Raw genomic sequence first — 11,697 nt, 5'->3', positions numbered from 1 at the left:
GCGCGCGCACTAACCTCTTCTCCAGACACGTACGGAAACACAGGCCGAGACGTGCACAAATAAACACTGACCTTAACGCTGTGACAAATACGTATTAGTGCAATTTAAAAGTCTAACAATACTCTGTAGCGTGCGGACCTCCACCAAGGTTGAACTGAACAAAATTCGGGGAAAAGACAGTAGATTTATTTGACTGTTAGAATGTTAACAGGCCCTTTAGTTATTCACACAGGATCACGTAAAACATGTCCAGACTGTAGCAGTGGAGAATAAATTCTAACAAAAGAAAAAAAGATAACAAATGTTTGTCTGGCCCTACAGTAGTTCCAGAATTAACCACAGTTCGCAAAAGTGCCGGTAAAAGGCACTACGGCGCTCTCAAAACTATAGTCCGGTTTTATAAACAATTTTAGCAGTAAAAACCTATTTTGCCAATAATTCATTTGATGACCATTATTTTACATGTACACGAATACTTTAGCAAACAGGTTTTGCTGCAATACAAATATTGTTTGTTTGATTGTTGACCAACTACGGCTCAGCTAGTGACTGTCACATGACCAACAGGTGAGCCGTGTTTGGTCGTTTACCGAACCTTGGGCACAGATGTCATTTTCAGTTGAGAGCAAGAGCCAAAATGTGTTCTTAAAAGTATTAATTGTATCTGAAAAACAGTTATCAAATGAATTCTACACTTTTTTTTTTTTTTACCTATTCCTACTCTATGGTAGATAATTGTAACAAACGTGAAATAAGCGAGCGCTAACATCGAGGCTCGAGAACGCATCCAAATGTAACCCATTATTCTATACTAAAGTAAATTTGAAACCTTTTCAAACAGTTAAATATTTTTTATTTTCAACATTACAACAATTTTGTCCAGTATTCGGCCTTTTTGAGCGAAGGGAAAAATGAAATATTCATTCTGTATTAGTTTTTAGCCCATGAAAAAGTATTTTAACGTGAAGCACATTGAATTGCTTTGTTTTTCAAACGTGCAATACAAAAAAAAATTGACTTGTTTTGCCTAATAGGCAGTCAGCTCGAACAGACAAGCCCTTGCCCCAAACAGCCTGTTAAACAGAGGTCCCACTGTATATTATAACATTTATTCCATTCCATTTAGTCTCTTTAAGTATCGCTGCCAAGGGTCTGCAGAATCAACAATGCGGAACCATGTAACTTAAATTTGCTATAGACCTGAAACTATAAACAATAAGAGTTCAAATTCATCTCCACAATGATTTTGCAGCCTTTTTCTCTTCCATTAGTTGGTCAGGGCAAAATTTGTTCCAGCCAATTTGGGTCTAGACTCTGCACAAGTTAATAGATTTAATAATCACACGTTTGTATTGTTCTGATGGTGTATTGAATATCCATATATACAGTATACGTATCGTTAAAAACAAAACTCTACCGGGGTAACTTAATGTCTCCTCTGCATAAAGTTTCACAGATGTTGCCTATTAGGTTTTTGAGTAATCCTAATAGTCAATCAAAGACGATACAAGCGGCCTTACCGCTTTCTGACTTGGCAAAGGTAAAAAGAAAGAATACATAGAGAGGAATAACAAGTTCAGAGGGAGGTTTGATGATGCTGGCGAGTGTAAGGCGTGTGGGAAGCAGGTCGCGGAAAAGAGAGAAAGGGATGTCGAGGCAGAACAACGGGAGGGAGAGCCAGGCAGCACGCAAAAGTGATTGTCAAGGAGAGATGGAACATCAGTGTGAAAACTTCTAAAGAAGGCCCTGCTCTGGGTTTTAAACGCTCTCCTCCCTCTACCACTCTCCCTCCCGTTCCTTTCATGAATTAAAAGCACGGCCGCTCTGTGGGGAGAAGCATAGTTAATTCCGATCAGATCTCCTCCATCGCCGCCCTTCTACCGCCGCCGCCGCCGCCGCCGCCTCACTTCCCTGGGCGACGCTTGCCAGCAGTCTGACAGACGGAGATGGGATCTGACAGTAAACAGGCGCGCCGATGCCCGGCTCATGATTGACACGTAGGCAGGTCGGCGGGGGCCCGCCCCCCTCCTAATCCTGCCCTGTCAGCTCTAATTGGGGAGGTGGGGCTCCGTGTCACCAAGGTGACTGATTGACAAGACCCCAGCTTTGCATAGATATGAGGCAAAGGTGGGAAGGTTCACGCATGGCATCACACTGTTAACACTATGAAACTGCTAATAGAGATACGTGCCTGCGCGTGTGTGCGCGCGTAGGTGAAAAGACTCATGAACATGTCAGAGTCCATAAATACATCCAGCACAATAAACTGTGAGCAAAACTGACATGTACACAAGGCGCAACATGGATACAAGAGTTTCGTAACACACACGGCCACGCGCGCAAACATGGAAGACAGATGAAGTTGAAGCAAGAGATGAGCGCGCTGATATTCTAAGCTACTAACTGTCTAGATGAAAAAGCCACAAGTATTTGCTTCTCGAATCGCTGGTGCCAAGATGTCGTGACCCTTCCAAGTAATTACTGGGCCATAAACCTGACCCACAATGTTATTACGACATTAAAGAAATACAAGGCATGTTAGCAAACGTGCATGATATAAGCGTAGCGAATTAGCACCATTAGCGCTAAAAACGCTCAGTAGGCTGTGCTTTACCAAAATTATTGGGTTATAGCAGGGGTCTCAAACCGAAATTATTTGGGAGTGGAGCAATTCCGTGCTGGGAGGACTTTGAGCTAAATGCTCAACGCACTTATGTTTTTGTTTAACAAGGTTGTATGCTAGTATCTCTTATTTTGCATACAAATTGAAGCGCAGGGATTTTGGCCCTTTGTGTTATTTGAAACAGAAACATTTCAAATTCATGTGCTGTAACATATTTCTCAATAATTTGGTGTGTTTTCCACGACGTACGGCAATCGAATCCATGTTCTTAGTTTATTTCGGATGGATTCGAAACTATCTGATGGTTTGAAATTTAAAGGCCATCTCAAATGGCTAGACAGCTGACCCTACAAGAACATGTTCAGCCTCTTTGAGAATCAGCCACAGATCTTGCAGAGATAAGATTTGTTTGGCAAAACTTGGATCCAAGCTTCAACTTCAGAATGTCTGCCTTTAATGGTCTTCCACTATCTATGCACTTGAACGATACATTTCCAAACTTTGTAACGTGACGCTCGCTGAGCATGTTTCTGTAGGGTCCGACGTCAAGCCACTTTTGTAGGCTTTCAAATTTCAAATAATCTGTCTCAAAACTAGAACATGGATACCATAATAAATATAAATCCCATACATTACAGAACACATGCAAAAAAGTTGAGAAAAAAAATTCTCTCCATTTTCTCCAACGTTTGGAGGGTAAAAGAAATGGCTAGTACTAAATGAATTAAGCAATAAAGTAAACTATTACTTTAAAAGTTACTAGGGTAACCGATTTTTTTTAGGTTCAAAATTAATTGATTATTTTAGGCAATCAAGTACTCAAGTGGTAAAGTAATCAATGACTAACCCTAAAGTGATTGATTAATTAAGCATTTGAGTACTCAATTACCTATATATTTAATTATATTAGCACTTGATTACTTAAATTACTTATTGTAAAAATATGTCTTTGGTATTGAATGAGTTAAAACAAAGAATTAGTGAAAGATTTGATCTTTTGGTGTGTGGCCCAGAACCAAAGTGGGATATCGACCAACATCAATAAAAATCATACAATAATTAAAACATGAAATAGTTAACCACTAAGACAACATGTCAGATAGCCTTCTTTTGTATTAAAAAAAAAAAAAAAACACCCCTGTGGCCACTTCATTAATTAAACCAACACAACCGGCAGGATGATGAATCCTTCCTAGATGGATGTGCTCAGTGTTTTATGTTACAATATTTTACGGGAGTTGACTTCATGGCTGCCGTGTTGCATCATGTTGTCTTGACAGATGACAGACTTGTGTATGATGCACAGAAATTGATGATTTTATACTTTCCGACCTCTAGAAGTAATTCTGAAGAAAGTGGTAGTGGATTCACATCACAAGGTTTCCAGCGACACAGTTTGGCTTTATATCACGGCAGTGTAAAAATATCACTCAAAATCGCTCGTATCAACCATCAGGTGAAAAACATAGCTTGCCGTTTTCAAACAGACTGGAACAGCAGTCAGGTCTGGCTAATACAAATAATTTGTAATACGTGCACACCACTTAGTCATTTAACGAGTAGCCTACTGAAAAGGAAAAGACGTTACGGTGACTCATACATTCTCTCTGAACCGTTAGAAATACAATATAACTTCTGGTGAAATATTGTCTGTGAGCAAAGAATGCATTTCATATAATGTATGTATACACTGTATGTGCATTATTATCCCTTTTTGGTACCAAAGTTTATTGCCGCCTCTTCATTTAACCAATCAGCGTATAAATCCAATTCGAACGTTTGTGCCTTACCAGCCATGAACTTCACCACGTATGACTAGAGTACAAGTACATGCACTTACGTTTGAGAACTCGCCAACACCGGTTACAAGGCCTGGAGTGAGTAATCTGGACGTTTGGGCAAATTCCCACTGGGACGCTACTTCAGGTTGTCCATTTGTTTCTTCCAGCCCGATGAAACTGTATCAACAATTCCTCAGGCGAGCCATAACAATAAATAGCACTGACTGCCCCCCTTTGTTACCAAGTGTGCCAGCAAGTCACAATAATCTACTGCATTACCAAACTGATACGGATATTAGCTTTAGTGCATCCCTGGTGTACACGCCGCCATATTGGATTGCTGAAAATGAATCAGAGGTAGGAACTTGGACCTCCAGTGCAGATCTAACCTCGAAGAAAAAAATAATTTTCTGCTTCAAACCCAATAACATAACCTCTGCTTGGTTTTAAGGATCAGAAAGTGTTGGCGCATACATACTGTGGCCAACTATAAAACGCACATATGCATGCTCAGGTGTGTGTGCGTGTGCGTGCGCGCATGTGATTGACAGCTGCCACTGACCCGTGCCAGTCAGAGTGCCATGCTGCGGGGCGACGGGGTCGATCGCTACGGAGACGACCTTCGCCCTCATCTGCATCCCGCCTTCATTAGTGGAGCCAGGCAAGGAGAATAACAACCCAATAAATTAATAAAGAGAAAGCGGCAGAGGAGGGAGGGGGGCAGAGGACATGAGAGGAGGAGAGCAGAGTCGAGTAAAGGGGGAAAGGGGGGGTGCTGAGGAAAAGAGCAGTGAAGTATGGAGCACGGGGAATGAGGGGGTGCAAAGCTCTGTGCTTGACTGTGTGTTCTGTTCAGGTACAAAATAAACCAAAGGCACTTGAAGAGGAGCTTTGGCTGGGCAGGCTTGGTCGGATTTGAAATATTACTACAACTCCAGAAATATGCTAAGCGTACGTTTACTTTGGCTTTGCTCGACTTTCAATCAAAATATTGCAAACGGAAAACACTTTTCAGTTTCAAATGTTCTCTGCTATGTCAGCTCACCTAACGTGGCCGCAAGTGACGGTCCCAACCGTAATTGATAAAGCAAGAAATTCCTCTAATTAACTCTGATAAGCCACGCGTGTAAAGTGAAAACCACACCTCTTGAAGCTCAGAGAATGCCAAGAGTGAGCTAAGCGGTAATCAGAGCAAAGAGTGGCTATTTTGAAGAAACAAGGATATAAAACAAGCTTTCGGTTTTTTCACTTTTACATACAATGTATTTGGCATGAAATTAAAGAGGACGCCTTGAATGAGAAGATGTGCCCAGGCTTTTGGACTGTACTGCATATTCTCAAGCTGAGTGTGACCTGAGCGTTTAAAACTTAACTCTTCCACTCCCAACCCGAATCAAAACATGCTATGATAAACGTGCATTCCCTCCCAATCATGTATAAAAACGGGAAATAATCACCTTTGGCTTCAGATTCACCTCCCCTACAAAGCACTAGGCTTGAAAGCCTGTTGAAAGCTATAAAAACGGCCACTGGGGGGCAGAAGTACATTTGGAAAGAGATCAGTAGAGCGCATTAAAGCAATACAAAGAAGAGAATTGAAAGGAAGAGGGAGGGGCTAGCAAGATTTGAAGATTGATGAGAAAAAATGAGAAAATGGAGGAAAACAGGCTATTAAAATCAAACAAGGAACAAAAAAAGTCTAGGATGATATAAAAAAAAAAAGCGTAAAACAAAAGCCATCTGGGGAACAATGTCCTCGGAGGCAACAGTTGGTTAGCATTGCACGGACCGCTCAGAGTTCCCCGCATATCACGCCATGTCTCTCTCAGGACGCTTATGATGACAGAAAGGATGACAAAGGTGAGACAGATTCTGATACGAACTCGAAACAGCAGCCGAGCCCCCCCCGACAATGAGGATGTAAGTGCTATCTTGAATAATCACTGACCAAAACATATACTAAAAACCCTAACGCTAGCAAATGTTTGTGGTAATCACACATTTTTCTATTAATTACAAGCTTAGAAGTTGGCGCTTATCCTCATTAGGATCGCAGGTCTGCTGGTGTAACATGTTTGTATAGCAATAGGGTAGAATATTCTGTGGGCATTGCAAGATCAATCAAAATCCAGTAAAACAGACAGAAGCGAAGGAGATTGCTCCAGTAAAAATGGCTGCGAGTGAGAAAGTTAACTTTCATAGAACCATTATAGAACGCCATGCAAAATCTAGAGTTGGTTAACTTAAATGACAAATGGAAATTTTTATAAAGCTTCACAAGTACACCAATAAATCATCCTCTAATGAAATGTATTTTGATACCTATTTTATTTCATCTACATAACCAGGTGCCATCATCAACTTCTACTATAAACTTAAATACTTGCTAACACAGGAAAATGATTCTTTAATAGTGGCTAAAATGGGGTCTAGCTAAGTGCGCTGATGTTAGCACGAGTTCCAAAATATCAATAGTATAGCGCCAAATTTCTGCTCTTTTGGAGCTCTACTGCATTCCACTTTGGAGGTCCCAGTCTACTGTATAAGCTCTTCCTGGGATGAACTCCGAAAGTTACTTAGCATGCTGGTGGCATTGCCAACGTGTTAATAAAGTATGAGGTTTAATCATCTATTGTTCCCGATACTTGTTGTTCATAAACAGACAGCAAACATAGAGGGAGGAAACATATCCACTCTGGTGGTAAAAGACACACACACAAAAGAGAGGCGGTGAGCTTGCCTTGTAAATAAATAAATGATGACCAAGTATGTTGCACAGGATAGACTGTTGGTTGAGGGCTCTTCCCAGGAGAACCCCAGTAATGATGCACGCTCATCTTGCGGCTCACCTGCACACTTCTACAACTACTACGATGACTACTAAAATCCAAATGTATTTATAGAACACTGGAAAAACAATCACAGCTGTAACAAAATACTGCATACATTAAAAACGGAAAACCATTAACCGCAACTACTATTAGATGATGCCATTTCCTCAAATAGTGCTCATACATGTAATAGGGAAGGTTCAAAAATGCATTGTAAAGCATTGTGTTAATCTCATTTGTCACAAGTACAATATTACTATTTTTTGTGTGTGTAATATATTACACTATCGCGTTACAGCAAAAAGTAATGCATTACAGTAATTACATTACTTTTGTAATGCATTACTCCCAACACTGCCCCTGGCCACACCCCATTGAGGCAATTCAAACTGAATAAAGGCAAGAGGCAGAGTACACCTTGGATTGGTAGCCACCCAATCAGAAGGCACAAAGAGACAACTAGTCACATTAACAACTATGAACGCTTTATAGTCACTATTTCACGTAGTTACTAGGTGAAATAGTGACTATAAAGTCTAAAAACATTCATACTAGGTCCTAGTATGAATGTTTTTGGACTGTGTGCGGAAGCTGAAGTGCTTAACTGTGAGGAAGAAGTGCTAACAGTTGCCTCTGTATTCGCCATACCAGTTCAACCTGAAGCTCTTTGATTAAAAAACTTTATATATATATATATATATATATATATATATATATATATTAGATCACTTCAATTGATCTCCTTGACTATGGAAACAAAAAGTGCACTGTAACAAATTGCAGCACGCGGTTTAATTTGGTTTGGTGCGCGCTACGCGACGGATCCCTGCGTGACGCGGTGGACGTGGTGTTAGAGAAAACTGTTTACAGGGAGAGTAGTCACGTCCGACTGAATTGAAGAAAGCGCCGAGCGATACGCCGCCCGCTATAACCGCCTCCTCAAGCAGCGTGAAGAAGATGAGAGAGGACGCCGGTAATGTGCCCGCGCCCATTTTGTCTCTAAATGAAAAGAGCTGGCGGCTCGCGGCCGAGGCGTGCGAATGGCGGCCGGCGGCGCCCGCTGCACCGGGAAGGGAAATTCTCAGAACGATCGATGGGGAGGATTAGGGCGGGCTTTGGCGGGGGGCTCTGGATCTGAGCGGCGCTCTCCACGGGGAGGCCCCACGGGAGGTTTGGAGAGGAAAGCGGGAGGGCAGGGAAGAGGAGGGCCAAGGGGGAAAGTGGAGGGAGGGCTAACCTGGAACTGTCAGGAGGCTGAAGGGGAGGTCGGCCGAGCTGGGAAGAGGAGCGTTGCCGGGGTCCCATCGGGCCGCCCGCTCAAAACGCGCCGCCGGGAGAGCTGTACCACAAAAACACACGAGTCTATTAAGCGTTTATTTGTCTTCTAACTTGCCCGTCTTCAAAAAAAAAAAAGTGGGGATTCATCGATTGATTAATGAATTACGAATTAAATATATTGAGGTAGCATGTGCGACGGCCATATTGCCTTTGGACAAAAACTTGTACCGGCAGGAGTGTTATGAGCCAAACCATTATAAAGCGACTAGCTATTTCATCACAAATAATCAACAAATATTATGGTGACAACAAAACTGCTGCTTTGGTGCTGGAATGAATGCCTTTGTTAGTGGAAATCAAGACCAATGCTGAAAATCCAATATCCAGTATTTTTAAGTTCAAGTATAAAGGTATCGTGATTAGACATTATTATCCACCGGAATAAGAGCAAGGACGGAAATGCCAATCACCAGAAAAGAGAAAACTTTTTGTGAGAGACTAAAATGATGAAAGTTATCGAAGTTGATTAAATCGATGACGCCAAGAGTATTTTGACAGTTGACTGGTCTTGTTTTTGTGGTGATTGTCAAAAAAAATCATTGCTGTTTGATGTATTGTTTTAGTCTCTCTATTGATGTTTGAGATGTCCTATTGTGTGACTGGTCTTTAAACGCACCGCCAGGTTTGTTTTGAATGCAATTAGCTTTTTCTTTTGTTCTTATTTTCTTCTGTGAAACTGTGAATTCTGTTTGTTTCTATTTGTTATTTATTTATACATTATTTATTGTTCATATTAATTATATATTTTTTTATTATATTTATAAAGCAACCAATTTAACCAGTTTATTTTATTTTTTTTTAATTTGTCAACATGCACTTTGTGTCCACAAGTGATCGCTTGAGGCAATGAAGCCAGCAAAGTTGAAGAGGCATTTTATTTTATTATGCTGTTTTTGACCAAATAATTGGTAGTTCGGGGAACATTGACCCAATTTGTCATAAGGAGTGCAATTTGCAAATTTTTATATTGTAAATTTTAATATAGCTGAAAAGTAACAAATATACCACTTGTCAAATTGAATCATCTGGTGACTAAAAAGGACACTTATGTCTGGCTTAAATGTTTGTAATATTTCCGCAAACATTTACAATGGGGGTCCCTGGAACACATTCTTTATAAAAGGGGTCCCTGACTCCAAAAAGTTTGAGAAGCCCTGCCTTACATGATGTATTGATGTTTATGCCATACACCAGTAGACTGTTTGCCTTACAATCCAGTGTGCCCAATGTATGTAATAAAACAAGTACATTGGTCAAGTACTACCATAGTCTCAGCCTTTTTATTTGTTGAAACTTTCACAAAGTGGAATAATCGGCCGGCAAGTCGAAGTCATCTGTAAACTAGCCAGTTGGAAGACAGGATGCCGAAAATGCATCACATGATTAGCAAATAGTCACACTTTTAAAACTGATGCAGAGTCACCTATAGTGAGTATCGCGCGGCAATATTTATTGGATTATCACATTTCAGACAAAACAGTCAAAATGGGCCTGCGCGCACACGCCGATATGAAGGCTCCCTCCATCGGCGAGTCCGGCGCCGATGCCCGCGATTGGTCAGCCATTGCGCCGGCTCGCCGCAGTCCCACGGGCGCGCATGGACGGATCCATGATTCATTTTGCGATGAGGAGGGAGGCGCGGGGGAGGCGGCGAGAGAAGGAGCAGAAAGAGAGGGAAGAAACAGCCGAGACCACTGGGAAATTATATGGAGGAGCAGCATGGTGGATGTGGAATTAAACGGCATAATTAATCAAGCACAAAAACAAGCACGTTGCTCATACATTTATTATTTGCATTTTTTTTCCACTTGAGGGGAGGTAATCAGCACGTGTATATGTCGGCGCCCCTGATCTGCGTCACATTGACCTTCGGCCCGTGTGTGTGTCTCAAGTGAAAGGGAGGACCTGTTTTGTTGTTTTTGTCTTGAATCCGGCCGAATCCTGTTGTCTCCCGGTCCTTTAAATTGGAACGTCTTCAAAATTGGGTTCACAATTCCGAGTTCTCGACGGAGTTGTTGTGCATTGATGAAACGCGTGCCAACGAGGGGACGTACTAACCACTTAAAATAAAGAGATACGGCGGATACCGCCGCTGAAGAAAAAAAAAAAAGGAGCGGCACGATTAAATAAGGCAGGACACTTACAGGTTATAGCCTGACGCTTTTATCAAAGTATCGATCGGGAAACTCTTGACTGACAAACGATGCTGATTGTCATGCAACCTTGTAGCACATTTTACTGGCTGACCTGATTTAAATGTTAATATCATTCTGCCTTTGCTTCTGTACGCAGAACAAAAGGTCATTTCCTTTTTTTTTTTGTTGTTGTTTTTGTGTCGGCTCATCGAAGTCGCGCCCTTAATTTTCACACTTAAGACGTCCATTTGTCACCGCGCGACTTTTTACTCAAGATTTACACTCACTGACACTGTGGCAGAGGTCGTCATTTCCCAATGTTTTTATGCCAGAACCTTCATTCTGTCTATATTTATGGTACACTCCAACTTAGCTCCTGAGGGCAGGCGGCCTATGTTTGTTGGTAAATGTCTGTACCAACATACATATACATTGAGCCACCAAGAACTCGAGAGTGAAAAATGCACACGAGGCCTGCAACTATTATTATTATTAGGCACGGTCAAAATCCAAACCCACGTTCTCGATGGAGGCCAATATTGGCCACTTTCTTGAAGCAGTTTTATGATCACTAATTTAGAATAAGAAGAGAAGAAAACTGCCATTAAGGCAAAGAATTTTTAAGGAAAGAGGTCAAAATGTAATACATAGGTCTTTCTCTACATTTATGTGAGTGTTTTGGGGGGGAGATTTTGTATTTCAAAAGCATTAGTGGTATCGGCCGCCTTGTACGCAGAGAAATATGGTAAATACAACAGTTTCAAAACACTGTTATAAAATGGCTATAATTTGATCATCAAGAAAGTTTAATCATTGCAGCTCTAGACCTCTGAGATAGAGTATTGAGCTACAAAAAACTGCAGTATAATGATCTCCGTTTTGCACCAACAATATAGAAAAGTTTGTTAAAGTAATGTTGACGTCGAACATAAGTTTGAGTTTCTGTTTGGACCGTCTGCCTGTGTAGCTTCCTCCAAGAATTCAAAAGC

Source organism: Hippichthys cyanospilos, chromosome 11, assembly GCF_059441005.1.
Source record: "Hippichthys cyanospilos isolate Australia breed blue-spotted pipefish chromosome 11, RoL_Hcya_1.0, whole genome shotgun sequence".
Taxonomy (NCBI): domain Eukaryota; kingdom Metazoa; phylum Chordata; class Actinopteri; order Syngnathiformes; family Syngnathidae; genus Hippichthys; species Hippichthys cyanospilos.
Note: the sequence above shows the minus strand (reverse complement) of the source record.